Below are 18,673 nucleotides of genomic sequence, written 5' to 3' on the forward strand. Positions count from 1 at the left end.
AAGTAACATGCACTTACCCTTACACCTGATAGGTTAAAGCCTTTCTTGACTCATCCTAAATGTTGGAGATATAGCATGCTCCTTGAATGGGAGAATCTGTGTAGTTTAAAGGTTTATAATTACTATATAATGCTAAAACCGAATTAAATTAAAATTGTGGTCCCTAGACCTCCTTTTTTTCTTTTATTCTTCTATTTTTTTTATTACAATTTATTCACTTTGAATCCTGGCTGTGGCTCCCTTCCTTGTTTCCTCCCAATCCCTCGCTCCCTTTTCAATCCCTATGTCCTTTCCCTAGTCAACTGATACGAGAGGTCCTCATTCCCTTCTAACTCACCCTAGCCTATCAGGTCTCATGAAGACTGGCTGCATTGTCTTCCTCTGTGGCCTGGCAAAAGGGCTGCTCCTCTTTGAGAGGGCGGTCAAAGAGCCAGCCACTAAGTTCATGTCAGAGTCAGTCCCTTTTCCCCTGACTAGGGCACCCACTTGGACACTGAGCTGACATGGGCTACATCTGAGCAGGGGCTCTAGGTTATATCATGAATGGTCCTTGGTTGGAGTAACAATCTCAGAAAAGACCCCTGTGCCCATATTTTTTGGTTCTGTTGCTCTCCTTGTGAAGCCCCTGTCCTATCTATGTCTTACTATCACCCCCTTCTTTCATAAGATTCCCTGCACTCTGCCCAATGTTTTGTTGTGAGTCTCAGCATCTGCTTTGATACACTGCTGAGTAGTCTTTCAGAGGCCCTCTGTGTTAGGCTCCTCTCCTGTTTCCTGTTTTTTTCCTTCTTACAATGTTCATCTCATTTGTCTTTCTGAGTGAAGAATGATCATCTTACCCAGGGTCCTCCTTCTTGCTTAGCTTCTGTAGATATAAAAATTTTAACAAGTTTATCTTTTCTTATAGGTCTAGTATCAACTTACAGGTCGGTATATACTATATATGTCTTTCTGCTTCTGGGATACCTCACTCACATGATCTTTTCTTGATACCACCATTTACCTCAAATTTCATGATTTCCTTGTTTTTAATTGTTGAGTAGTATTCCATTGTGTGAATGTACCACAATTTCTGTATCTATTCCTTCATTGAGAGGCTTCATTGGGTTGTTTCTGGTTTCTGGCTATTTCAAATTAAGCTGCTATGAACATGGTTAAGCAATGTGTACTTGAGCATATTTTGGATATATGCCTAGGAGTGGTATAGCTGGAACTTGAGGAAATGTTATTCCCAATTGTCTGAAGCTGTACTACAGAGCAACAGTAAAAAAAAAAAAAAAAAAAAAAAAAAAAAAAAAAAAAAAAAAAAAAACAAAAAAAAAAAAAAAAAAAAAAAAAAAAAAAAAAAAAAAAAAAAAAAAGAACTACATTGTATTGACATAGAATAGAATGGTGGATCAATGAAAACAAATAAAAGACCCAGAAATAAATCCACACACTTACAGATACTTGATTGTTTACAAAAAAAGCAAAACCTTACAATGGAAAAAAGACAGCATCTTCAACAGATGGAGCTGGTCCAACTGGATGTCTACATGCAGAAAATGAAAACAGATCCATATTTATGACCTTGCACAAAACTAAAGTCTAAGTGGATCAAAGACCTCAACATAAAACCAGATACTCTAAATCGGTTAGAAGAAAAAGTGGGGAACAGCCTAGAACTCATTGGCACAGGAGACAACTTCCTGAACAGAACACCAACAGCACAAGCTCTAAGATCAACAATCAATAAATGGGACCTCATGAAACTGAAAAGCTTCTGTAAAGCAGAGAACACTGTCGTCAGAACAAAATGACAACCTACAGACTCAGAAAGAATCTTCACCAACCCTATATGTGACAGAGGGTTAATATCCAGAATATATAAAGAACTAAAGAAGTTAAAAAGCAATGGATCAAGTAATCCAATTAAAAAAATGGAGTACAGAGCTAAACAGAGAATTTTCTGTAGAGGAGTACTTAAAGAAATGGACTTGGAAAGCAGCAAGGAGGAGATGAGGGAGAGAAGGTGGAATTGGGAGGGAACGAGGGAGGGGTTTATGGCTGGGATACAAAATAAATAACCTGTGATTGATTAAAAAATAATAAAATAAAATAAATATATAAATAAAATAAAATTTATGAAACTAAAAAAAAAAAATAAATGCTCAACATTCTTAGTTATCAGGGTGATGCAAATTAAAATGACCCTGAGATTTCACCTTGCACCCATCAGAATGTCTTAGATCAAAAACTCAAGTGACAACACATGCTGGAGAGGTTGTGGAGAAAGGGGAACCCTCCTCCATTGCTGGTGGGAATGTAAACTTGTACAACCACTCTGGAAATCAACTTGGTGCTTTCTCAGAAAATTAGGAATAGCGCTTCCCCAAATTCCAGCTATATCACCCCTATCCATATACCCAAAATATGCTTAAGTATACAACAAGGACATTTGCTCAACCATGTTTGTAGCAGCTTTTTTTTTTTTTTTTTTTTTTTTTTTTTTTTTTTTTTTTTTTTTTTTGGTAATAGCCAGAACCTGGAAACAACCCACATGTTCTTCAATGGAGGAATGGATACAGAAATTGTGGTGCTTTTGCACAAGAAAATCATGGAAGAAAACTTTCCCAAATTAAAGAAAGAGATGTCCTTAAACATACAAGAGGCTTACATAACACCAAATAGACAAGACCAGAAAAGAAACTTCTCACATCACATAACAGTCAAAACACTAAATCTACAGAACAAAGAAAAAAATATTAAAATCAGCAAAGGAAAAAGGCCAAGAAACATAATGTAAACCTATCAGAATCACACCAGACTTCCCAACAGAAACTATGACAGCCAGATGGGCCTGGACAAAAATCATGCAGACTCTAAGAGAACATAGTTGTCATACCAGACTACTATAAGCAGCAAAATTTTCAATCAATATTGATGGAGAAAACAAAATATTCCATGACAAATCTAAACTTAATATCTACACAGCATCCCAACCCTACAGAAGATACTAGAATTGAAACTCCAATCTAATAAAATGAACTACACCCAAGAAGTCACAGGAGATATATAGCTTCACAATAAAACAAAACACTCACACCAACACACTATGACACTAACTTCACAATAAAAGGAACTAACATTCATTGGTCACTCTTTTCTATTAACATCAACGGACCCAACTCTCCAATCAAAAGACACAGATAAACAGAATGGTTGTGCAAACAGGATCCAACATTCACCTGCTTCCAAGAAACACACCTCTGCAACAAAGACAAACACTACCTCAGAGTAAAGGGCTGAAAAAAGGTTTTTCAAACAAATGGACTCAGAAAACAAGCTGGAATAGCTATCTTAGTACTCAAAAAAATAGATTTTTTTCAACCAAAATTAATCATTTCCTTCTCATTAAATGAAAAGGCCATCATGAAGAACTCACAATCCTGAACATCTATGCCCCAAATAAAGAGCACCTGCTTCATAAATAAAATATTGTTAAAGCTCAAATCACACATCAGTCCCAACACCTTACTAGCAGGAATACTTCAACACTCCACTGGCTAAGATAAAAAAAACTCAAGTAACAACACATGCTGGATAAGGTGTAGAGAAATGGGAACCCTCCATAATTACTAGTGGAGTGTAAGCTTGTACAACCACTTTGGGAATCACTCTGGTGCTTTCTCAGACAATTAGGAATAATGCTTTCTCTAGATCCAGCTATTCCACTCCTAGGCATATATACCCGAAATATGCTCAGCTATACAACAAAGACATTTGCTCAGCCATGTTCATAGCAGCTTTATTTGTAGTAGCTAGAATCTGGAAACAACCCAGATGTCCCTCAACTGAGGAATGGATACAGAAATCGTGGTACATTTACATAATGGAATACTACTCAGCAATTAAAAACAAGGAAATCAGGAAATATGCAGGCAAATGGTGTGAACTAGAAAAAATCATCCTGAGTGATGTATCCCAGAAACAGAAAGACTCACATGCTATATACTCACTTATAAGTGGACATTAGGCATATAATATAGGATAGACATACTAAAATCTATACACCTAAAGAAGCTAAACAAAGAAGACCCTAGGGATGATGCTCAATCCTCATTCAAAAAGGCAAATGAGATAGACATCAGAAGCAGAAGACAGAGGACCAGACAGGTGCCTGCCACAGAGGGCCTCTGATAGACTCTACTTATTAAGGTATCAAAGCAGATACTGAGTCTCATAGATAAACTTTGGGCAGAGTGCAGGGAATTTTATGAACAAAGGGGGAGATAGAAACACCTGGAGGGGACAGGAGCTCCAAAAGGAGATCAACAGAGCCAAAACCACAAAGAAACTAAAAGAAACAAGCAAACAAACAAAAACTGGGCCCAGCAGGCTGCAGAGACTGATACCCCAAACAAGAAACATGCATGGAGAGGACCTAAAACCCCTTTCAGATGTAGTCCATATACTCAGTTTCCTTGTGGGTTCCCTAATAAGAGGAAAAGGGCTGTCTCTGGTATGAACTCAGTGGCTGGCTCTTTGATCACCTCCCCTCAGTGGGTGAAATCTTCCCAGGCCATACAGGAAGACAATGCAGCCAGTCCCAGTAAGACTTGATAGGCTAGAGTCAGATAGAAAGGGAGGACCACCTTCCTTATCAGTGTACTAGTTGATTGGCATAGGGGAAGAAGAGAGAAGAAGGGAGGCATTGAGATGAGACAATGTAGCAGTTCATAGCTTTGATACAAATTGAATAAATTGTAATAAATAATAAATTAATAAAATAATAAAGTATAATTTTTATTTGTTAGCAAAAAAAAGAAAATAATCATATCTTGTGGGATAACAATATATAAAATTCAGTTTGTTTAAAATTCACAAAATTCCTGTGCTACAAGTTAGTGAACCTATGATTTTATATGATTAAACTTGAAATTAGTTTTAATTTAATTCCACTTACAGTAAAAATTGAGATTTTTTTACTTGGCTTAATAAAGATTAGCATGTATTTTTCTACTTTGTAGTCTTAATCTTAGTTTTAAAAATTTTTAAATAATCTTAGGAAACCAGTGTGGAGTAGGTAATGGACTATGCCTAAATTGATAACTTTAGCATAAAACCAAAACTTTTTGATATCTTTATTTGCATTATTATCTCTTTGTTTCACATACAAGAAAGACAAGGTCATGTCCTAAGTTAAAATGGGAGAGAATCTAAATTATTTATTTTAATAGATATTATGGAAGAAAAGAATCAATCTTCTGATGATATAAGAAAGCATTTAAGCATGTTTTTTAACTCTAAGCTAACTTGATATGGTCAGGTAAGTCTGCTTAGATTTTGTAAGACCAAAGGTTGTTCATTAAGCAACAAAGACTATATCCACAGAGATTTGGAGGTTAAAATACAGTCTCAACCAGAAGACCTCATTTATGGAGATGTTTTTCTTTTGGCTTGGAAAATATCCATTTGTCATGTCCTCATTTGGCTTCCTATTGTTTCTAAGATCACTTCTTCTCTTCATAGGAACACAAATCAAGGTGAATTTGGTTGAATATTTCTATGAATTTACATAACATAAATTACTTTCTTAAATGTCTGTCTACAAAACATGTTTACTTTGGAACTGAGTATACCAATATTAAAAATAATGTGTACCAATGAGTATTAAATAGAGAAAACGTTAAAAAGAAAGATTATTCTGGCATGATATTCTCTTAAAATGTATATAAGTGTGGTGAAGGGCATGAGTGGATTTGAGGGTAGAAGCGAAAGGAATAAATGTTATCATTATATTATAATTCACAAAAATATGAGAAAAAATGTCCTCTAAGGTGAGACACAAGGCTCTAATTTATGCAATAGAGAATCCATCTCTCCTAGAGCAAATCATGCTTTGTGGAGTCCAATGCTTATTATCAATTCCCCTTGCTGTCCTTAAACCTCAGCAGTACCCAGCTACAAATGAGCCATTCTAGAAAGAATATTTTTACACCAGGACATTTTGTGAAGCAGAGCTCAATTCACATCCATTGATCTAGACATCAAGTTCCCCAATTGCCATTCAGAGAGATTTTTCCTACACAATCACAGGCTGAATGAGCCATAGTGTAATGATCAAAATGAATGCAAATATAATATATCATCCACATGTATTGAATGTTTGGTCCCCTGAGTGTGGCACTATTATGGGAGGTTGTAAAATTTAGGAGGAATGACACCGTTAGAGAGGTATGTCCCAGAAAGTATAGGTTGTACCATGTCCTCTATCTCTGTTGTCTGACCTTCTGTCTAAGAAGGTAGAGTTAAGCTACCATAGTCTGAACTCACAGAAACTGTGAGTCAAGACAAATCCTCCACTCTTAAAAACAAGAGACAAACAGATAAATAGATGATACATGATAGATAGAAAAGATAATAGATGATAAATAGATAGATGACAGATAGATAGATCGATAGATAGATAGATAGATAGATAGATAGATAGATAGATAGATAGATATAATGTCTAGGTGTCCTGATTATGCCATGAGTTGGAGGCCTTTGGAAAACACTTTGTTTGCAGGTGGGTCAACTCTGAGAAGCCACTTGACTTGGACATGTCAGGAAAAATCAAAAAGAAAGAAGGAAATAAAGCAGAAACAGTAATACCTGTCTATCATTGTTAACTGTCTCATCAGGTTAAACATCAGAACATTTACTAATTTTGTTAACACTTATGAAAAAACACCACATTTTAAATTTCTAGGAAAAAAATTTAAAGATTCTAAATTTTTCTACTCTAGTTGTTATGGCTTCAGACCTAAAAGAGTGACTAATTTTTAGCCCCACAAATAAATTTTAAAATATTGTTTAGTATTTACAGAATCAATATATATTTGTATATATATATATATATATTTATGTATGTGTGCCATTACATATGTGTATTGGTATAAGCAAACACTATTGAAAGAAATAATTATTAAAAGGAAATTCTACAGTAAATATTTAACAAATCTTTATTTTCTCATTTAATTTATGATCATACATGTACACAATTATAGAGTAGAGATACTGTTTAAAGTTTATTTCACCATGTCATAGAAAAAAATCATTCTTACTTTTCTCACTCTCTTACATAACAGTTACAGCACTATTCCATGTGACTAGTTAAGGAAGAGGACAAAATAAATTGTGTGATGTTTTTCATATGAAATAAACAAAACTGCTTACAAGGGTGTTTCTAACCTAACTCTCATTCTATTTGAAAATGACGAGGAAGAGTAAATCATGTGACTCACTCTTGGCTAATATTTCTATTTTAATTTTCACCAATGAGTCAAGCACAAAATCAGATCTTTACTATGACAAAAAATAACTCCTTTCCATATTTTTGGTATTTTCCTCAATTTGTCACTTTGTGGAATTTTCTGTGGAACTAGAAATACTTTCCAATATCAGATAATATGTTATCACCTTTTTCTCTTGAAAAGATAAGAAGGGTTTATCCTCACCTGGCAAGTCATGAACCATGTAATTCCAATTGAGCACGTTTGGTTCTTTAGTAACAGCGTACCTGAGTAGTTTACCTGCTTGTGTTCTTTTTCTGCCCCTGGAGAGTGAGTCACTGGTGCTCTCTACTTAAGCTCTTGATACCAATAGATAGTTGCTGTCCCAGTGTAAGTGCTTATTGTAAAGATAAATTCAGCTTTAAAATATCTTGAAGACATGAAAAGGAGATCACAAGTAGATATCTTGAAAGCAGCCATTTCTTATTTTTGTCAAGTATCCACATTCGGAGGACTGGTTTCTCCAGGGATAAGTTTCATAATCACAGAATATTATATTCCACAGGCAGAACAAAATTCCTCAATGTCTCACTTAAATAAATGCTTACTCTGGTATTTCAGCAACAAAGACCATTTTACAATATATGAAGAAGATATACTTTGAAAAAAAAAAAAAGGGATTCTGTGGCATTTACATGTCCCATCAGTGTTGACATCTGTACTTATGATTCCCTTACTTCAGTGAAACTCAAATCTGGTTTCAGAATTGTATGATAGAAACTTTGTGATCAAATAATAAGCCATAATTAAAAAATAAATAAATAAATATATATATATACATATAAATTGAGATGCAGTCATGATACTTAACTATCCTATGTATTCATAAGCACATACACATTAAAATATAAATGTAACGAAGAATGGATAAACTATACAAGCTTTGAACAATTGCATATACACATGAAAATATAGACAATAACATAAACTTCTAATTTTAGGAATTAAAATCAAATTTCAAAGGAGGCTATTTTCTCCCTTTTGGGGTGACCTAGCCAGCCCACCGAGGAAGTCCTGATGGGACCTGATAGGTCAGGGTCAGACAGTAAGGGAGGAGAACTTCCTATATTAGTGGACTAGGGTGGAAGGAAAAGGGAGGAAGAGAGTGAAATAGTGAGACTGGGAGGACATGAGGGAGGCACCTATAACCATGATATAGAGTGATTAAATTGTAAATAATAATAATAATAATAACAAATTTTATAAAGCTGGAATTTAGATTAGCCAGGGGCACAGGGATAGAATAGAGAAGTACTCCTGAAAATGTGTTTAATTCCTTTCAGATGTCTCCCATCAGCTAGATTTTGGCATATTTTCCATTTAGTATCGTTTATAGCCATATCTTCAAATATGACTGAGCATAGAGATATAAAAATAAATATTAGTTATATATTTATTTGGGCTTATATGTTTCTCAAATATAAACATGAAAAGTAGAAGTCTGTAAAATATAAACAAACTTATTTTTAAAAAAAAGAAATAAAAGAGGCTATTTGGTTTCTATTTGAATTAAAAGCCATAATCTTCAAGAATCCTAATAACTCACCCACTAGTAACACATAAATTAGATTTCAATTAACTATCCAGTACATTTTACTGTTAGCTGATAACTTTTAATATTGCTTCAGATACAGCATATTATTAGATGTAGCATTTAAAATGATATATTATAATCTCAAAAATTAAAATAAAAAGTTCTAAAAAGACTTCAAGTCCAGAGAGACAAAAATACTATTGGTAAATTTTCAATTAATTCTAGTGCTGGACATGTTGTGGTTCAAATGTTACACTAGCCATGTTTATACTCCTTTTTGGTGAAAGCAAATTACTTTAGTTGCCAAAAGGAAATTATACTACAAAATATTAATTCAGCAAATGTGACAATTAATTAATTATAATTATTTATTCCAAGTAATTTTATTACTTTTAATTTATTGCTTCTTAATAGCATGTTGTGATTTCAGTTATCAGCCCACATTTTAACCCTCACAGCATGTGCTTAGCTGATATTATTATTATGTATCAAACATAACTGAAAGATGCAGGATTCAAACACACTGATGGGACTAAACAGATAACCTGAATATTTTAAATCATTTTCCATTCCAGCTTGTAGTACTATTTTTAGTTAAAACAGTAGTGCTCTAAATTACCTCGCCAGTCTTAAGAAGATATAGTCACTGACACGTGGCTATGATATTCAACCTCCAAATTCACATGCAAACTATGTAATCATTATTCATACATGTTTTAAAACATTAATAACATTGACGGTTTTAAAATATATTTTGAGTAGCAGTATAAGCTGTAAAATTCTGATTACTCTAATGATAATTATTGAATAAGTAATTTTATTTTATATAATTTATAAGTCTGAAAAAGAAAAAACATTTCTCTTATAGTGAAAATTTAAAAATTAACGACTATAGATATAGTATTAACAAAAATCAATTTATCTGTGACATTTTCATTTTTTGTATATATTTTTTAGATTTTAACATGCATATATATTTATGCATACCATTGGAATTCAACATTTTTAATAACTCATTTAATATATATCAAAGTATTTTAAGCAAATACAGTTTTAAATCATGCACAACTGAATCATAACTATTTTTTAGTGAATAGTGCTTATCTTTTCACCTTAGCAAAATCTTTACATTATTTAAAATTCAGACTATATTCAGGTTTCCCCAAATATTCTTCCTATATCATTAGCTCAGACATGATCTTCCTGTATCTAACTTTTTTGAATATCAACACATAGTTGACAGGAACGTTCAGCTTCCTTCCCTATCACTACCAAAGTAAAGTGGAAATTAAAGTAACTGTGAAATGTGAAATAAATTGAATGCAAGAAATAAATTTTAGGCTTTGGGAAGGATTCAAAATCATTTTGAATGAAAATGAAAGAAACTATAGTTGTGTCTGTAATTTTGAATTTATTCATCAGTGATTTTTTCTTAAATAGCAAAGTGCATTTCATAAATACCATTAATAATCTGTTTTTAAAGGAAAATTAAAGTTCACAAATCGTTGTTTTTCATATTTATTATCAAAAAAGAATCAAATATAAAATTATTTTGAAGATATTATATTGGGGATTGAAGATAGCGTTTGGCACATATAATCCAAAGTTGTTGAAAGAAGGGAAAACAGCATTTTTTTCCAAGAATAAATCCTCTAATGCTCAAAGGTAAATACATGATTGTATGCACAATACTAAGTTGACTCAACAAATTATATCTACCTAAAATTTAAAAATGGAGTACAGAGCTAAAAAGAGAATTCAAAATAGAGGAATATAAAATGGCAGAGAAACACTTAAAGAAATGCTCAATATCCTTAGTCATCAGGGAAATGCAAATCAAAACGACCCTGCTATTTTACCTTACAACCATCAGAATGGCTAATATCAAAAACTCAAGAAACAACACATGCTGGAAAGAATGTGGATAAAAGGGAACCTTTCTCCAATGCTGGTGGGAATGTAAACTTGCACAACCACTTTGGAAATTAATCTGGCATTTTCTCAGACAATTAGGAATAGTGCTACCTCAAGATCCAGTTATAGCACTCCTAGGCATATATCCAAAAGATGCTCAACTACACAACAAGGACATTTGTTCAACCATGTTCATAGCAGCTCTATTCTTAATACCATAATCTGGAAACAATCCAGATGTCCCTCAACTGAGGAATAGATTCAGAAATTGTGGTACTTTTATACAATGGAATACTACTTAGCAATTAAAAACAAGGAAATCATGAAATTTGCAGGCAAATGGATGGAACTAGAAAAGATCACCTTGAGTGAGGTGTCTCAGAAGCAAAGACACACACGGTATATACTCACTAACAAGTGGATATTAAACATACAATATAGGATATACATACTAAAATCTGTACACCCAAAGAAGCTAAGCAAGAAGAAGGATTCTGGGTAAGATGATCAATCCTTATTCAGAAAGGCAAACGGATGGATCACAGAAAAGGAAGAAAACAAGAAATAGGAGAGGAGCCTACCATAGAGGACCTCTGACTCTACACAGCAGGGTATCAAAGGAAATGCTGAGACTCATGGTCACACTTTGGGCAGATTGCTAGGAATCTTATGAAAGAAGGGAGAGATAGAAAGACCTGGAGAGGACAGGAGTTCAACAGGAGAGCAACAGAACCAAAAAATCTGGACAAACTAGTATTTTGTGAGACTGATAATTCCAAACAAGGACCATGCATGGAGATAACCTAGAACCTCTGCAAATATGTAGCCCATGTAGCCCACTTAGCCCAAGCTAAGTGTCCAAGTCGAAATCCCTAGTAAGGGGAACAGGGACTTTCTTTGACATGAATTCATTGGCTGGCTCTTTGATCACCTCCTCCTGAAGGGGGGAGACTTACCTTACCACAAATGAAGACAATGCAGTCAGTCTTGATGAGACCTGATAGGCTAGGGTCAGAGGAAACCTTCCCTATCAGTGGACTTGGGGAGGGACATGGGAGGAGAAAAAAGAGGGATGGTGGAATTGGGAAGGGACAAAGAAGAAGGCTACACCTGGCATAGAAAGTCAATAAACTATAATTAATATATAAATAAAAAGAAAAATGGATAAAATTTAAGATAGTATTTTTTTGTAACTAGGAAAATGTTTTAAGTTTTAATTTGATCCTAGAATAGATTAATAATATATTTTAATATGTATTTCAAAGTTATTGAATCCTTAATGTTTAAAATATGAAACTCTAAACTGCATATCCAATATTGCTCTTGTAATTTTGAATGATACAAATGCTTAAGGTGAAATATAAAGTCATCAACTAGCAATGCTTTTAGAAGATTTTGTACTGAAATTTTTGTCAAATACTAGAAAATGCATTACATACATAATCTGTAATTGAAATTATGATCATTTTGTTTAAATAACATAACTATAAAAACTGTTAAAACACAACCTCTGTCAATGCCAAACTTTTCTTACTTTTTGAAGGTTATTATATATTAGGTTATAAGAATTGTTTTCTACAGAGCATCTGTGCCAGACATTTGATTCTTTCTTTTTTTTATTAATTACACTTTATTCATTTTGTATCCCCCCATAAGCCCATCCCTCCTCCCCTCCTGGTCCCCCCTCCCACCCCTTTCTGCATACATGCCCCTCCCCAAGTCCACTGATAGAGGAGGTCCTCCTCTCCTTCTTTCTGATCTTAGTCTATCAGTTCTCATCAGAAGTGGCTGCATTGTCAGGGTTCTAGGTTATCTCCACGGATAGTCCTTGGTTGGAGTATGAGTCTCTGGGAAGTTCCCTGTGTTCAAATTATCTTGTTCTGTTGCTCTCCTTGTGGAGTTCCTGTCCTCTCCAGCTCTTACTATTTCCCACTTTTTACATAAAATTCCATTCACTCTGCCCGTCAGTTGGCCATCAGGCTCAGCATCTGCTTTGACAGTCTGCACTGCAGAGTCTTTCAGAGGCCCTCTGTGGTAGGTTCCAAGGTTGTTTTCTATTTTCTTCTGGCTTTCAGAGGCCCTCTGTAGCAGGTTCCTAGGTTGTTTTCTGTTTTCTTTTTCTTCTGATGTCCATCCTCTTTGCCTTTTAGGATGGGAATTTTGTTTTGTTTAAACTGTACTTTATATAATCTTTTACCCTGTAGACACAGACTTAGGGACGTTTGCCTGAGAAAAAGCAACTGCATGCCTTCTATAGGAGCCGTATGACTGTCTTATGCAGAAAACCATGTCTCTAAAGGCTATTAGATTAGCATTCTTTAGGCAAAGTTCTAAAACTCTATCATTAAAACACAAAATTTACATTTAAATGTACTCCTGCCGGAGCTACAGGTTAAATCCCAATTTAGCACTGTCAACAAAATTTAAGCTTATATATGTGTATGTGTGTTTGTGTGTATACACACACAAAAAGCTATGTGATGGGATGACAATCAGGTATGATGTATGTGACTTTGAATCTGATGTTAGTCGACAATTTCTGAAGAGGCAGATCATTGTATGAGGTAGATTGAAGCCTTAGGAACTTGGAAGCTGTTAAATAGAAAGTTTTAAATTAACTCTCCAAAGTTTGTGATGAAAACCTGCACTTGATTACCCTGTGAACACACACAGAAAACAGAAGAGAAGAAGACAAGGATGGGAAACAAAGAAAAAGGGCCCTAAACACTATGTAACTGAGTTACAAGATTTCAGATTTGTATTTCCAGGGTTATGTGCTTCTATTCAAAAATTTAAAAATATACTTACAATTAAACTTCAACATGCCAGCCAAGAATCAATGTTATTTTAAGAATTAATAAAAACTCATAAGTTGTTTATTTTACAGCCTTTTTTTTCATACTCTTCAAACAAGGAAACTTATACAAATGTTTAATTTATACCTTTCAGAAAGTTTTTTTAAAGCATGTTGTTTGAGTAATAGATCACTTGATACATTTGTTTTATTAATTATATTATTTGTGTTTTAATTATTTCTTGTTAGCATGTAATAAATGCTTGGGATGATTATGAAATTATACAGACATGCAGACCACGTTACTAATTTTCAATGATTTTCATTTCATTTTTTTTCATACAACATATCTTGCTTTTACTCTTCCCCTCCCCCAAATTCTCCCTAACCTCTCTATATTTATCCAACTTTATGTTCGGAAACCAGACTGGGAAGCTTTGTGCTTCCTCTTTCCGGCTGAGCAACGAGCGTCTCTCAGGTCAAATGGCACAAGCGACTTCAGACCAGATATAAGAGAAATCCTAACCACAAGCAGCAGAAGCATGAGCTGGCATGGCTTGCTGCCAGGACAAAGGCTGGCCCTCATCAAATACGCAGAGCCGGGGTTCAAGGGGGCAATGAGAAGTCCTATGCCTTGAGATTGGATGTGTGGAACTTTTCTTTGTGCTAAGTCTTGTACTTCAAAACAAGGATCCTTGATGTTGTCTACAATGCTTCCAATGATGAGCTTGTCTGCACCAAGACCTGGTGAAGAACTGCATTGTGCTTATTGTCAGCACACTTTATGAGAGTGGTATGGGTCCCACTGTGCACTGCCTCTGGGCCCCAAGGATATTCAGAGAAATAAGACGAGGAAAACAAAACAACAACAACAACAAAAACCTCCCAAATCAGTAGTCTCCTGGAGGAGCATTTCCAGGAGGGCAAACTTCTTACCTGTGTTTTCTCAAGACCAGGCCAGTGTGGCCTAGCAGATGGCTATAGGGCAAGGAGCTGGAGTTCTATCTGAGGAAGAGCAAAGCCAGAGAGGCAAGTAAACCATTGTTCGTAGCTCATGTAATAAAAGTGTTTATTGTTGTATACAAGGACATCTGTGCAACCATGTTTGTAGCAGCTTTATTTGTGAGAGGCAGAAGCTGGAAATAGCCCAGAAGCCCCTCAACTGAAGAATGGATGCAGAAATTGTAGTACATCTACACAATGGAATATTACTCTGCGATAAAAAACAGGGAAGTCATGAAATTTGCAGGTAAATGGTGGGAACTGGAAAAGATCATCCTGAGTGAGGTATCCCAGAAGCAGAAAGACACACAGGATATATACTCACTCATAAGTGGGTATTAGACATATAATATAGGATAAACCTACTAAAATCTATACACCTAAGGAAGCTAATCAGAAGGACGACTCCGGCTAAGATGTGCAATCCCCATTCAGAAAGGCAAAGAGGACAGATGTCGGTGGAGAGAGAAAACAGGAAACAGGACAGAAACCTATTACAGAAGGCCTCTGAAAGGCTCTAACCTGCAGGATGTCGAGGCAGATGCTGGGACTCACAGCCAAACTTTGGGCAAAGTGTAGGGAATCTTATGAAAGAATTGAGAGCTAGTAAGACCTGGAGACAACAGGAACTCCACAAGGACAGGAACAGATCCAAAAAGTCTGAACACAGGGGTCTTTTCTGAAACTGATACATCAGCCAAGGACTGCTCATGGAGATGGCCTGGAATCCCTGCACAGACGTAGCCTATGGCAGTTCAGTGTCCAAGTGGGTTCACAGTAATGGGGACAGGAACTGTCTCTGACATGAACTGATTGGCCCTGTTTCTTGTTTTCTCCCTCCTCTGATGTCCATCCTCTTTGCCTTTCTGAATGGGGATCCTCTAAGGGGGAAGCAGTCTTGCCAGGCCACAGAAGAAGACAATGCAGCCACTCCTGATGAGACCTGATAGACTAGGATCAGAGAGAAGGGGAGGAGGACCTCCCTTATCAGTGGACTGGGAGAGGGACACAAGTGGGGAAGAGAGAGGGTGAGATTTGGAGGGGAGAAGGGAGGGAGCTACAAGGGAGATACAACGTGAATAAACTACATTGGTACAAAAAAAGTGATGCTATCTGACTATCAAGAAAACAAAGTGAATGAACTGTAATTAATAAAAATAAATTAAAAAAGAAAAAACAAAACAAAACAAAAATAAGTGGATAAACAAAGTTCAATAAGGAAAAATGAATAAATGAAAAGAAAAATAGCACACATGCACAGACACACACTCTTGTGCACATTCACACAGGTGACCACACACACAATGTAAAAATCAATCCAGATGTAAAATGTCTCATTTTGTGTAGCAAATATCCTAAGTATAAAAAAATTGCCCCAATCTGAAACCTTTAGGGTCTGGTGATCTGGTGAGTTTACAACATAAAACATAGTTTAATAATATGTTTGTTTAGTCACAGTGTAATGCACTGTTTTTATAAAGATATTCAGGAATGATAAAGGAATGCATCACTCAATTGTTGAAAATACAGAATTATATGATACATGTTAAACTATCACACTTCTAGATTCTTTTGTTATGGAATGTATTTTATCTCCCCAATATCATATATTGAGATCCTGATTCTGAATGTGAGTACATCTAGACATGAAGTCATTGCAACACAATAGGAGCACATGAATCCATAAGTAACTCTTGTTTGTGGACTAGCAAAGAATGTTTTCCTTTCCTAGTGCAGAACATAAAATCAACATTAATCATTTGTAAACAAGAAAAAGAGACTAATCATTGAATTGGCTGTTTCATTTTGGATCTTGCTTTTTCTAGCTTCATTTGATGCCTACTCAGAGAGAAAGAGAGGGAGAGAGAGAGATTTTAAATTTTATTTATTTACGTGCAAGGTCTCACATACCTTTAATCCTACCATGAGAAGACTGAGGCAGGAGGATGGCTGTGAGTTCTATGTAGCCTGATTTTTATAGGGAGTTCCAGGAAAGCAAGGGCTATATCATAGCAACACCATATTCCCCAATCGAGGCCAGACAAATTATTATAATTTATCATCTTTTGATTTTATTATGTTCTCATATCAGGTAATACATACTAATATGCAAACTGTATATTTTGGATGTCTTAATAATATTATCATATCTTGTTTATTGCATATTCTTACAAGTTTTGGTAATAAATTTAGACTGAGCAATCTTTATATAATATAAATGAGGTTCATGCATATTTTTGGTTATTCTCTTTAAATTTATTGACAAACATACCAATTTTTACTCCAATGAAAATGAATTAACAGCTGCTTAAAGCCTAGAAATAATGTTAATGAGCATTGTTTCTTTACTCAGTTATTATATAAAGGACTACATGTCTTTTTCCAATAAATAAATTGTTGGTCATGAAATTAATGAGTAGAAATAATTACCATAATCAGATATTTTCAAAACTTATAAAACTCTCATGATCTTTTTGAAAAGTATGTTTTTCAAAAAAAATGAGTAAGAATGTTTAAAATATAATTTGTTTAAAATTATTGTCTTAAAATTTAATGTTCTTATAGTTTCCATATTCTACAGTCAAGCTATACTATTGGTTTTTAAAATGAACTTTAAATCAATTATTAATCAGCATTTTAATATTGCTGATATATAAACACCTACTTTAAATAGTTTTGTTTTAAAATTAAAACTTCATAGACATTTCAGTTTGCCTGATATATTCAGTTTGATTTTTAAGGAGTCAAGAGTCTAGAGTACAAAAGACTCAATATCCATAAGGATTGTAATATCTAACATTATTAGAAGTTGGAATTGGAATGTGTTTTAGATATTGAAATGTATTAATAATTGAAATGAAAGATATTTTTTCACAGAGATGTACAGGAAGGAGAAAATTAAATTCAAGATACACTATTATAATGAAAGTTGAGATTTAAAGATGGAATGAACATTCATACAGACTCGTTGTGACACTACATTTTCCATGAGGAGATGTTTTTATAATATTTGTTTTGTATATTTATTTATTCATTTTTTACTTCCTTTTAGTAAAAATCAAAGGCAGAGGCATGGCAGCTACTTCCTTTTGGTGATGACATTACAAGGACGGAGGGCAGATATGAGACATGCAATTTTAAAATAATCTCTTTTGCTACACATTACCTGTAATCCTATTAATTGGAAACTTGCTCTCAATGAAATGTGTTTAGTACCATAAAAGAAGTAATTCTAAATTAAATCTAATTGCTTTTTCTGGTGTGTATTATAATAAGACACATGACAGTTTTCTAATGTACTTTTTAAACATCATCCTTATTCTTCTGAGACATTTTTTTCTCTTCAAACATGCCAACTGTGTGTCTGCCCATGGCTTTGTTCTGCATCTTTCCCTATCCTACCACACTCTCTATTCTACATTTATAAGTTCCTTAAGCCAGCAAGGGATGCTCAGTTTTGACCTCTTATGACCTCTGACCTATGATGCCCTAACATCTGCTCACTTCTATGACAGGCATTCCTGCATTACTTTTATCCTTTATTAGTTTTAATGTTTTATCACAACAGATCTAATGAATATTGGTTAAATGAATTGAGAAAGAAAATTAAGAAATGATGTCATATGTAAAAACAAACATCATTTCTTATGAATGAATAGAAAGGTTTCCTAACATTGATTTGTGTATGTTGCTTTCTGTTGGCTGAGAAAAAACACCTTAACAACAGACTTGTAGAAGGAAACGTTTATATTGGTTCCTTGTTTTAGAAGGTTAAGAGTCCTTTTTGGACAGGCAGAGGCATGACAGCCAGAAGAAGATATGATAGTGGTAGGAGCATGGATCTTACAGCCCATGTTTATTTTAACTTTTTAAAAGAAAAAAATTCATACACTTTGTTCTGATCATGTTATTCCCCTTACTCAACCCTTCCCAAATTTTTCATACTTACCCAACAAGTCCTGACTTTCTCACTTTTGAACAACAGCAAACAAAACACAAACACAATAAACACTCTCATACACATGCACACACACCCATATCCACCAAAAACAAGTCCCACAAAATAACACACACACACACACACACACACACACACACACACACACACACACA

The 18,673-nt window shown here is 34.6% G+C and overlaps 1 pseudogene; it reads left to right on the plus strand.

Annotated features, from left to right (window-relative positions):
• The window catches only part of LOC129666235 (40S ribosomal protein S8-like), a 97,341-nt pseudogene that overhangs the window by 41,761 nt on the left and 36,907 nt on the right, over positions 1-18,673 (plus strand).

Source organism: Psammomys obesus, unplaced genomic scaffold (genome assembly GCF_907164565.1).
Source record: "Psammomys obesus unplaced genomic scaffold, mPsaObe1.curated_primary_1811, whole genome shotgun sequence".
NCBI classification, from domain to species: domain Eukaryota; kingdom Metazoa; phylum Chordata; class Mammalia; order Rodentia; family Muridae; genus Psammomys; species Psammomys obesus.